Here is a 12009-nt window from a genome sequence, read left to right on the forward strand (position 1 = left end):
CCGCCAGGGTTGTAATGACCCCCTTTATATCCCATTACCTTTCCCTTCACAAATGGCCCTCTCTGATCTACCTCTAGAGATGCAGCAAGTATGCAAGCTCCTTCATCCGAACTGTCACTCATCCATTCATTGTTTATTTCATCCGAACTGTGAAACAGGAATTAGTGTACTGTATTGTTACTATTGTCTGATCTCTGACCATTGACCTGTTGAGTAAGCATAATCTGTTGCTGCTCCATGGGGGCTTGGGGTATATGCATTTGCTGTCTAGGCACCATAGAAATCTGCTGCTGTACTAGTGCTAAAGGAGTATATTGTGCTTGTGGCACCTGCATCAACACTCGGGACTTGGCCCCTCACTCTGGGGACTCTCACTGTTTGTACTGTACTAACATCACCTTGCTGAATCATTCCTTCCTGCATCATTAACGGGCACTCCCACTTCCAGTGTCCCACGTTTCTGCACAGGTGACATGGCAACATCCTTTGCATCCCCTGCATGTCATTCCGAACAACCACTGAACTCAGATCCGGACCACGCATCACATCCAAACCACGTCCTCTACCACTTGCTTAAGGCTGAAACACAATAGCTCTCTGTTGCGGCGGCATCGGTGGCAGTAAAGCTCCTTGCACTCCTGATTATGCTGCCTTAATCTGCATCACCATTGCCTTTTCCTTCAACTTCTTTTGCTTTAGTTCAATCTCATCACTACAGTATTTGGCATACTGCAACACCTCATCAATCGGCTTTGCCTGCCAACAAATCAAATGATTCTTAATCATCTGTCCTACTTCAGGTCTGAACCCTTCAACAAATCTGAACACGAAATGCAACATGTCTTTTGGTTCGACTGCATCTTTACCACTGTACTCCTTGAAAGCATTTAGTAATCTTTCATAATAGGTATGTATTGACTCTTTGGTTTCCTGAACCGTCCTGTCAATTCTCTGCCAATCAATGTTTTTCGGGGAAATCCTAGTTTTGAGAAACTCAATCACCTTATAATAATTTTTCATTGCCTCAGGTGACGGTGCGCCTGTAATCTTATGCCTCTCAGGTTCACTTGTTGGCCAGTCTACTGCTCTTTTACATTCGACCCATAAGTCGGCTGGCACCACTATCTCAAACAAGGTATTCAAGTCTTCTCACAAACATTTGGAACGTTTTACAAACCTCTCTGTCTGTTGGTACCATTCAACTGGCTTTTCTCTCAATTTAGGATAATCATTGGTGAAGGACAATATATCACTTCGATGCCATGGAACATGAACAAATTGCCCTCCTGGAATTTCCCTCATTGGTAGCATTTTAACCGCTTCTCCTTTCTCTACTCCTTCTGTTTCCTCTTCTGAGTCTCGTTACAGTTTATCTTTCCTTTTCGCCCATCTGCCTTCCCAATTATCTAATGCTCCCCAAATTTGTGCACTCTGTAGTAAGTCTCTTAGATGTGCTTTCATTCCTGCCGATCTCATGTGTTTGAAATCTTTTGCCTCAAAACCTAATCTGTAGCTTTGTCTCAAATGTTTTGTTGGGTTAAGAGCAATGTCATGTTTTTTCTGCTACTTCTGCTAATTTCTGGTGTATTTTTCCCCCTTACTTTGTAATCCATGGACACAAATATCTCAGCTCTTCTTCAGTATATGATTCTAACCTATTCAATCCCATTGTTCCTTCGACCAATTCATTTGCCTCAATATTTAGTCCTACCCGATTCAGTTGCTCTTCCCCCCTTGAGACACCTTGCGAAGAACTTAAACTATCCAGCCAACTAGTTAACTGCTGTGCTGTTAACCCTTGTAATGAAATGTTACTCTCATTAGTCGCTGACAGCTGTTGCATCCCTGTCCCTATGGCTTGTGGTGTCAAAAGTCTCATACTCTGATTTGCATCTGGTAATGCCACAAGAGGACTAAATCCCACAGGAGATTTAATCTCACCCGGACAAGTACTTGATGATGATGTCGAATGTACTAAGTCTCCCGTTCCTCGTCTTACCAGACTCTGTGATATCTCTGTTTGTCCCCCTGCTTCTCATTTCTTCTGGGCATATAAGGGTTCCGCCAGTCCAACAGTAATCGGTAGCGATATTGCATCTGGAGCTATTCTGGAACCTGCACTTTGTGTAAGTGGTACTCCCATTGCCTAATTCATAACTGGTGCGAGATCCACTGATGTCCCTGTTAACTGATTAGGTATCGGCTTATTCTGTATCTGTGCTGACTGTAGTAACATTGGAGTCGAGTCGGTCTGAACTAGCGTTGGTTGCGGATGCACCTGGTCCCTCTGCACCAAAATATTTGAAACAGTCTCAAGAGTGGGTACATTCGGGTAAATTCCTGGTGCAGAAGGTGTAGGCACCTGCACTTGAGCTTCCGCTCTCATTCCTGTAACTGGTGTACTCTGTACTACCCCTGGTATCTGTCCTCCTTCTGTTTGTACAGCCCCCTGGGATGTCCCAGGAGTAGCAGGAGGGGCTGTAGCAATATTCCCTGGACCCCCTGCATAAGTCGTCATAGGTGGAGGTCGATCTCTCAGCAAATGCGTAATGTAATCTTCAACATCAGAATTGACATCTTCTACATAAGACTTTTTCCCTTTTCTTTTCTCCTCATTCTCCTTTTCCTTGTTATCGTCTCCCTTGTCTGAATCATCTCCTTTCGTGATTGCAGGGAACATCTTAATCTCCTTCATGTTTGCCATTCTCCATCTTTTTTGCTCCCAATCCCACCTAGCTTCGGCTAGTGATTTCTCTATCTTCTTTATTCTTCTATTGGTCTTTAGCTCATGCTGCTGTCTGGCCACTAGCTCCCAAACTGCTAAAGCCTCAAACTGTGCTGGTCTCGGTAATGCTCTCATGCCATACAATGATAATCGCAACTGGTCTAGAACCCTTAGATTAAACATTCCATGCTCTGGAAATACTAAGGTTCCTTGATTCTTTGTCAATGCGCTCCATTGCTTTTACCAAAGACAAGAGGCTATGCCTTTCTCTGTCATCACGAGATGTGCTGGACTATCCTCCGGGGGGACTGGTTCCCCCACTGAAGCCTTAATGTAAGATTCACCCTTCATCGCACTCCTAAAAGCCTTGAAAAATGTCATTTTGCCTGTTTTATGTATTACAATTCAATAAGTGAAATGACTTTTACTCCCAAGATTCCCTTCACCCATTTGCTCCACCAATTGCCTCTCGCGGATGGCTGCCAATCCGGTCGCGGCTCTTTTCAGTAACCAACCTATCCCAGCGTGGCACACACTGAGGTCACACTAACACACAGCGGTTGACAAAGTCTTGCGGCTTCACCCTCCTCAACTCAAATTCATTCGACTAGTGCAATAATATTACAAGCGTCTTCATCAACTAATAACTAAAACGAATCTGCTGGTTTACTACAGGAAGGGACACAATCGCTTCAGGGACCTTACAGATTTTCACTAGAAGGTGCACTCTGGGACCTTAGCCTCTTTCTCAGTCCCTCACGTCCGCAAGTAAAATTTGACCCGCAAATCTTACTATGAACTGGCCTTTGCGTCTGTCCTGGTGCACATAGGATTCGCCAAATTTCAGTTGAAGCTTCTTTTATTCAACTTATATTCATTCAAACTTGTTGCCCACACCCAATCAACCTACTAAACCAGGCAGATTACAACATATACCCAAGTGTCTCCTACACTTGTCAATATACTCCGGAGTCTTAGACCACGCAGGGTCTGTACATCACCAACAACCACGTGGACAATTTTTTAGCACAAAGCGCAACACACACATATGAAGTTCGACGACTTCCCTACTCGCACACCATTTAGGAGTACGCACACTCCTGCTACTCTAAACTGGAGTACGCAAACTCCCTATTGTTTATCTCACATACATCACAATTCACCTGCGATCTGCTTAAGCTTAGGCAAGTGCAATTCTATCACTCATACTATCTCAAATATGCCAGGAACATACCCAACCTTACTCACTGGATCCAGGATCTGGGGAAGTCATTTCTGGGCTTAAGGGAACATCACCTTTGCTACCATTGTCAGTTAAGAAAAACAAAATTCAAACCTCATGAAATCAAAACAACTATACTCAAATTTAAATTACCACCATAACCTTTACTCGCTACTTAACTAATTACCTAAGGAAACTAACCATCAAGCTGCTACCAAAAACTGTTATCGCGCCTTGTCCTTAGTAAGTAAACTTACAAGGGGACGCGTATAGGTCGATGAATCTTTTGGATCGCATAGGGTATCCTAGTCAAGTGTAGCGAGTAAAAGAAGACTTCAACAATTCAATCTAATCAACTTAAAATACCATGAACATATCTAATCAGGAAAAACCACCATGACTCATATGAAAGAGAGGGCCAGATGTATGAAACTTTTTTGCACTCGCAAACGGTGCAAATCGCAAAAATCGGCCGTTTGCGAGTGCAAAAAAGTGGTCTGCGATGCATGAAAGGCATTCACAGACCAAAAATAAGAAATCGCAACATTTGCGATTTTTTGCGTTGCGACCTGGTTTTGTGACTCGCAATTTGCGATTCGGTATTTCCAGTAGGAAATTAAGAGGCGCAAATTGTGAGTCGCAAAACCTAAGTCGCAAATCGATGCATCAAAAAATCACAAATTGCGATTTTTCGCAGAATGGCATTTTGCACATGCAAAATACCATGAACTGAAACCAGGTGGTAACCAGGTGCAACCTATATAAAGAGGCCCAGAATGCCTCAGACTCTTTTCCACAATGGCTGCACTCTACGTCATGGCGAGGAGGATGAGGATCTTAGCAGGTTTGAGGAGAGGGACGAGGAGACAGGAGCGCATTTTCACAGTGCGCATTAAACTTTTTAACCTGACAGAGGAGGAAATATATGAGAGGTATAGGTTGAACTCAGCCATGATACTTGATCTGATAGCTGAGCTACAACCCATACTGCAGTGCAGAACACTAAGGACCCACAGCATACCCACCGATTTGCAGGTATTATGCTCCCTCCACCTACTCGCCTCAGGGAGCTATCAAGGGGTCATAGCAGCAGCTGGAGGGGTCTCAGAGTACCCTCTCCAGATTTTTCAATGCATTCATCAACGCCATGCTGAGCAAACTACAACAGTACATCAGATTGCCCCACACCCCACAGGAATTACAGCAGACCAAAATAGATTTTTACCAGATAGCACAGTTCCCCCACGTCCTAGTTGCCATAGATGGGACACATGTGGCAATCTGTCCACCATCAGCTACAGAGTATGTGCACCGCAACAGGAAATACCAACATTCAATGAATATACAGGTCAAATGCAATGCCTCCTACATCATTACTGATCTTGTGGCCAGGTGCCCAGGGAGCACACATGATTCATACATCTTTCGCCACAGCGGGATTCACACAAGACTGCTAGCTGGGGAGTTTGGAGAAGGATATCTACTAGATATTGTCCCTCTGTACACTGGCGCATTGATGGCGTGCCGATGTCAGCTGGCTCAGTTACTCATCATACCCTCTGTCTCTTCCAGGAGACAGTGCCTATGCAGTGCGCACCTACATGATGACGCCCTACCTCAATCCTGCAACACCTGCTGAACGGAGATACAATGCAGCACACAGGGCAACCCGCAATGTGGTGGAGCGCACATTTGGACTGCTGAAGAGTCGCTGTTGGTGCCTCCACAAAAGTGGAGGGACACTACAGTACAGTCCAGAGACGATATGTAGAATAGTGGCTACTTGTACAATCTTGCACAATATAGCTACCACCAGGGGCATACCTGTAGAAATATGTGATACTGAATCTGGTGAGGATGATGATCTCATACCACCCCTACATCCAGCAGACAGGACCAGTGTAGCAGAGGGAAGGCAAAGGCGTGCCGACATCACACACGACCATTTCAGACGTGAGTATAAATGACACAAATCCTCTGACAACTGTACCTATAGTGAAATATTTATTACCTTAAGTCAGGTAATGTACATGTGAGTAATAACAAAAAACAGGTTATGTGAGAAACTCAAAAAAATGAAGGACCAGAGTAATGCACTATTACTTCATAGTGTCAACAGAAGTCCACTGTCAGCTAGAGTAATTTTTTGCGCCCACGCACACCACTCGGGTGCCCAGTTACATCACTGGCACCTCTATTGCCACCCTCAGTGGCAGTGCTGTGCCTGGAACTGCGCCGTCTGGTGTCCGCTGCTGGTACAGCAACACTGCTGAGGCTGGAACTGTCCTCAGTGTCCCCCAGTGCTAACTCACTCGGAGTAGCTGACCTTGGTCCCAAAATGTGTTAGATCACATTGGTGATCTGCACAAGTCCATTCACAACGTCCCTGCTGCTGTGTGCTGCCTCCACTTGCGCAGCCACTGCACGACAGGCAATCAGTGCTGTCGAATTTGCCACCCTGTTAGACGAACAACAGAAGCTGCCAAACATGTTACGAAATCTGCGCTCCTGTCTGCGCTGGCTCACCCTCTCATGGCGCAGCTCCTGGCAGAGTTCACGGACAGCACTTGTGAGGTCCCTGGTGTCCTGTGATGCCTGCACCTGTCCCTCACGCAGCTGTACAATGTTATTATTGAGGGAGTCAAGTTGCCGATGCAGGCCCACCATGTTGCGGTATGTCTGCGCAAGTTCTTATCTAATCCGAGTATCCGCTTATTTTGCAGATGCTGCTGCTGCAACATAGCAGCTTCCAGGCCACCAAATAAGGAGGGACCCTCACCTGCCTCATGCTGTTGTGCCCAGGAATCTGTCGCCATCCTGCGTGGTGCTGTGGTCTGATGACACCTGACCTCCTGCATCTGGCTTCGCCTGCCTGTTACTGATGGGGTACTTGGCCCTTCCTGCTGATCATCAGAGTCGATGCTGAGCTCTGGCAGTGGCAGTACCCTAGGCCTGCATCGGACAGTCGCAATGTTGATGGACCCACTGGTGTTTGAATCGGAAGCCAGATGGGTGTCTGTCTCGCCTACCTGTGCTGATGCTGTGGCTGCTGGGCCTGTCCCACCTGCAACAATATGCAGCATGTCAGTTATGTATGTTACATTTACGGTCAGACAATGGTAATAAATGTACAGGTACTTCTCTACACTGTGTTGTGTGTGTTGTGTTCCTCTGGGTGTCACTCGACTTAAATACATTGTGTGTGCTACTTTCAGTTCAGGGTTGTGGACTGCCACTCCCATAATGCATTGTTGGGCTGCTTCTAAGATGTGGACTGGACTACGTCTTACACTGTATAACATTACTTGCTAATTCCTAAGGGGCTTTTGTGCATACACATATGGGGTTACAAATCAATATTGCAGTTACCTTGGCTGGTACTTGGTGTGCCAAAGGTGTCGAACTCTGTGACCCCAGTCACAGCTTCAGGGAGGAGTGTGGACTCGACTAGGTCCTCCAATGGTGTGGATGGTGCCTCTGTGGGTGGACCGCCTCCTGTGCCCCTGGCCTCCGCAAGTCTCCTGGCCACCCTCTCCTTCGCACAGGACCGCAGGTCATACCACCTCTTCTTAATCTCTTCAATGGAGCGCTGTGCCACTCCAATTGTGCAGATTTTTGACTGTATGTCCGCCCATAGTCTCCTCTTCTCACTCTCAGGCACCTGGAGTGAGCTTTTTCCAAAAAGGCGTACATGGCTCCTGACCACGTCCTCAGTCAGCACCTCAAGCTCCTGCTCGCTGAATTTCAGCTTGTGCTTTCTTTCACCCTTCTCCTGTGCTTGGCCTGGGGTATCCATCCTTGCTCAGGTGTGCTGGCTCCTTTTGAGTGCTGCTCTGTGTGGCTGGGCTGCTCTCTCTCAGGATGCTGGTTCGGGTGTGGCACCTGAAACTGCCTGCGATGACTCATTTCCTGCTGGTGATGACATCAGGCTCCTCCAGGTGTGCTTTCTCAAACTTTCTCGCAATTTGTGATTTTTTACCGAATCGCAAAAAATTGCAATTTGCGAAAATGAAAATTGCGACTCAGTAAATGGGCCTCGCAAATCACAAATAGCGATTTTTAAGAAATCGCTATTTCTGATTCGCAATATTGTTACATGGCCAATTGCGACTCGGAAATAGCGATTTCTTAAAAATTGATATTTGCGATTCGCAAGCCACTGTTTTCACACATATGGCCCTTAGTTCTGTGTTTATTCCCTATTAGTTACAACTCTAATCATAAACCTTATTCAACCATATCATGATTACCAATTTCTTTATTAGCAACATAAGCAATGAATTCTTATCACTTTATTAATATGCAATCAACGTTAAACAAAGCGATAGCAATTCATGAGATATCAAATGATTCAGCAATATAAGGCAGTCAGTCTAAGTCACCCTTGTCACCCTTGTGAGCATACCTATCTCCAGATTAGCATCAGCATGTAGGTCTTCATGCTAAAACAATTTAGTCAAAAATTGTTAATTTGGAAAATCTATCTAGAAAAGGAAAAAGTTTTAAAACAGCGCAGTTGGTACCTAGAAAGAAAAGCATTCATTAATCAGTCAGTTATAGCTACCTATCCAAGATAGATCAGCAATGAGTCAGACTTTGTCTCCAGGTCATTAGTCATCGGCAAGGCTCAGGCTCACAGAAGCAAGCCCAAGTTTCAGCACTTCAGACAGCGTCTCCTGACGTCATCAACTTTCGCCCCTCCGTTCTGATTTTTCCCTTCATGTCATGACTTTTTATTAGGGTCTCTCAGTCCGTCCCACAATTTGCCCATTGGTCAACCTTATCAGGGGTTATGACTCTAACCTATAAGTTTTGTTTTACCACTTGTCTACGTTATATTGAGAGTCAAGTTCCATTAACATGATTGGTTCTTCGGTCGATGAGAACATCATCCGGTTCTTCAGGTAATGACATTGTTGCTCCCAGCTCTTAGTCTGTAGCTCCATTGTTCAAGTCCTGGGAAAGTACATTTAGCCTACTCTACACATAATTGTATCAATTTGTTCTGATCGTCTCCTGTCCGCTGGTGAGTTTGCAGTTTTCTCTTAGCAGAGCTCATTGTTGAACTCTGTACAGTTCAAGGTTCTTATCTCCAGTTCCAGTCTGCGGCAGCTCATCACGTCTCCATGTTTAAGCAGGCAAGGCCCAGACCTGACTAGGCCTTTGGGCTAAACTAAGAACGTATGGCATTACAAAACATAGATTATATTGTTAATTATGATATATTAATACAAAACTTTTAAACATTTCACGTTATTCAGTACTATATGCATAGATGGTGACCACTCCCTGTGGGCATATTTTGCACAGTACACGTTATTTTCACTTAGTAATATTGTTCCTCTTATTAGTATGTATACGCAAATCATTAGCATATTCTCATATTAGCATATGTGCTGCAACAATAGCATAAAGTAGGTAATTGAAAATAAAGAAGGGACATGAAAATGGAGGAGAATATAACAAAATAGAACTGATCGGAAGAAACAGAAATGTAGGCTAGAGTAAAGTATAGAAAGATACCAAAGGAAGGATAGGGAAGTAGAGGGGTAAACATAAATAGAAGATGCAATGTAGGACATTGAAAAATAGGAAGTGGTAAATGAAACAGATGGGCAAGAGAGAGCCATGAAAGGTATGGTAGAGGAGTAAAGAGAAAGCTAATGCAAGGAAAGGGGACAAACAGGAGGCTGGGAGAAGGGTACGGAGGTTAAGTCTGTAGAAGGGGATTAAAGGGAATGGTATGTAAGAGAAGAAAATGGACAAATAAGTGAAAAGGAAGGAAAACAAAGGGGACTGAATGAAAGGGGAGGAAAGCAGGGGGAGGGTAAAGAGAGGAGATGTGCAGGGATGGGGAGTGGAAGAAAAGTACAGAAACAAGAAAAAGGGTGCAGAAAGGAAGGAACGGGATGTCGAAGGATTGGAAAAGAGATGATGTGAAGGAAAAGACATGAGAGTGAAGGGGTATCGGATAGGTATAGGAGAGAAGGGGTAGAAGAACAAACCAAAGGCTAAGAAAGCAATGGAAGGGAAGGGCTAGAATGAAATATGAGTAAAGCACATGGAAGTGAAGAGATGAGAAGGAAAGAAATCTGGAGTAGAATTGAGAAGGTATTGTAAATGTCAGTGAAATTTAGGGGAAAGTTAGAAAACTAGTGGGAAGTTAAGGGGAATGAGGGAAAATGTAGGGTAGCATGGGATTATAGGTAAAAACAAAGAAAGTGAATGAAATAAAAAAACTGGAACTGTCATAAAAGAGGCAGGTAGGATGGAAGGTAATGGTAGGGGATAGAAGTATGGGAAAAGGTAAGGTAAAGGAATGGTAGAGAATTGGTGTAGAGGTGTAAGATAAAACAAGTAGGGGAAATAAGGTAAAGAACGAAAAGAAAACATCATGAAATTATATGGTATAAAAGGCTGGAGAACACTAGGGCAAGGTGAGAAATGTAGCATAGTCAAATGGTTTGGATGTTTTGAAAGGAAGATAGGAAGGGAGGAAAGGAGATGGAAGGAGAAGAAATGGGAGACATGAAAATGGAAGGGAGAAAAATAGGAAGTGGATGGGAGAGAGGATAGGAAGGCATAGTGAATGCAAAAGGAAGAGTAATGATTGGTAGGAGGAAGGAAGAGAAGAGAGAGATGCGAAGTGAGGGGGCCAAAAGTGATTGAAATGTAATGAGAAGTTAGGGGAAGGAATAGGAAAGAAAAAAGAAGGGTAGGGGAAGAAAGTGTAAGGAAAATTATGGTAGTATGGGATAGGAAACAGATGAGTAGTACCACAATAAAAGGGCAGGACCTAAAATGTAAAGAAGGGAAGGGTGTGGTGCTGCAATTAAGGGAAGTGAATTGAGAGGAGGTTCACAGAAGGAAGGGAACCAGAGGGAAAGACAGAGGGAAATCAGAAAGGTAGGCTATGGAATGGTTAGGCAGGAGATAGGGGATAGAATGGAATTGAAAAGGAGGTGAGTAAAAAGGAAGCAAATGTTTTAAGACAGGAAGAGTCAGGAAGTGAAAAGAAGTGGAATCAAGGGAAGGAAGAGAAGATGAGAAGGAGTGGCAGAGTGGATGGGTGAGAAGTGGGAGGCAGGGGACAAGGGGTAGGGAAGAAAATTGGGAGGGCAGAAAAAGAATATTAATGAAGGCCTGGAAAGGGAATAGTAGGGAATGTAAAGGGCAGGGAGTAATCTGAATGGGAGAAGGAATGTAGGGAAGGGAATATGGGAGATTAGTGAAAGTGAGCTGAAAGTACCATAAGATAAACAAGTGAAAGAAATAAAAAGGTGAATGTTGCAAAGTTGAAGTTTGAAAAGGATAGGAAAATGAAATGTTTCAAGGCAAGTAAGGGGAGAGGGAAGGGGAAGGATAGGGGAGTGGAGTAATTAAGGAAGGGAGGGAAGAGTTGTGAAATCAAGTTTTGGAAGGAAAGTAGAGGGGATGCAAGGGGGCAAATAGGAATGTGGGAGATGGAAAAGGCAGAAATCAAGAATAGTTAAGAACGGGGAAAGATACAGAAAGTACACATGGGGAGGACGTATATGGAAGAAGGGCTAGGTAATTTAAATGGAATTAATTGTAAAGGGACAAAGGGCAAGGGAGAGAGTGGGAGTGGGGCAGAGGAGAATGGAGTTAAAAGAAGGAGGAGGCAAATGGGGAGGGAAATAAAAGATTGGAACAGGTTGGGAAATAAAGCTAGTCAAGGAAAAGTAAAGAAAAAACAGTGATGTTATGTAAAGAGGACAGAAGGGAATGGGAAGGAAAGGAAAGGAAAGGAAAGTAAAGGAAAGGAAAGGAAAGGAAAGGAAAGGAAAGGGAGGAATGGAAAGGGAAGGATGAGCAAGAAAGGGAATGGACGAAATAATAAAAGGGAAGGAGATGAAATGGAAAGAGAAAACAGAAATAAAACAAAGGGAAAGAATTAGGGGAGTATAGATAAGCAGCATGAATTAAAGGTAAATAGAGTGAAGGGAAGAATGATATAGGAAGGGAGGGAACCAAAAGTAAATGTGGTGGGAATGGAATAGAGTGGTAAAGGAAGAAAATGTATGTGACAAGGAAACTGATG

This window comes from Pleurodeles waltl, chromosome 8 (assembly GCF_031143425.1).
Source record: "Pleurodeles waltl isolate 20211129_DDA chromosome 8, aPleWal1.hap1.20221129, whole genome shotgun sequence".
NCBI lineage: Eukaryota > Metazoa > Chordata > Amphibia > Caudata > Salamandridae > Pleurodeles > Pleurodeles waltl.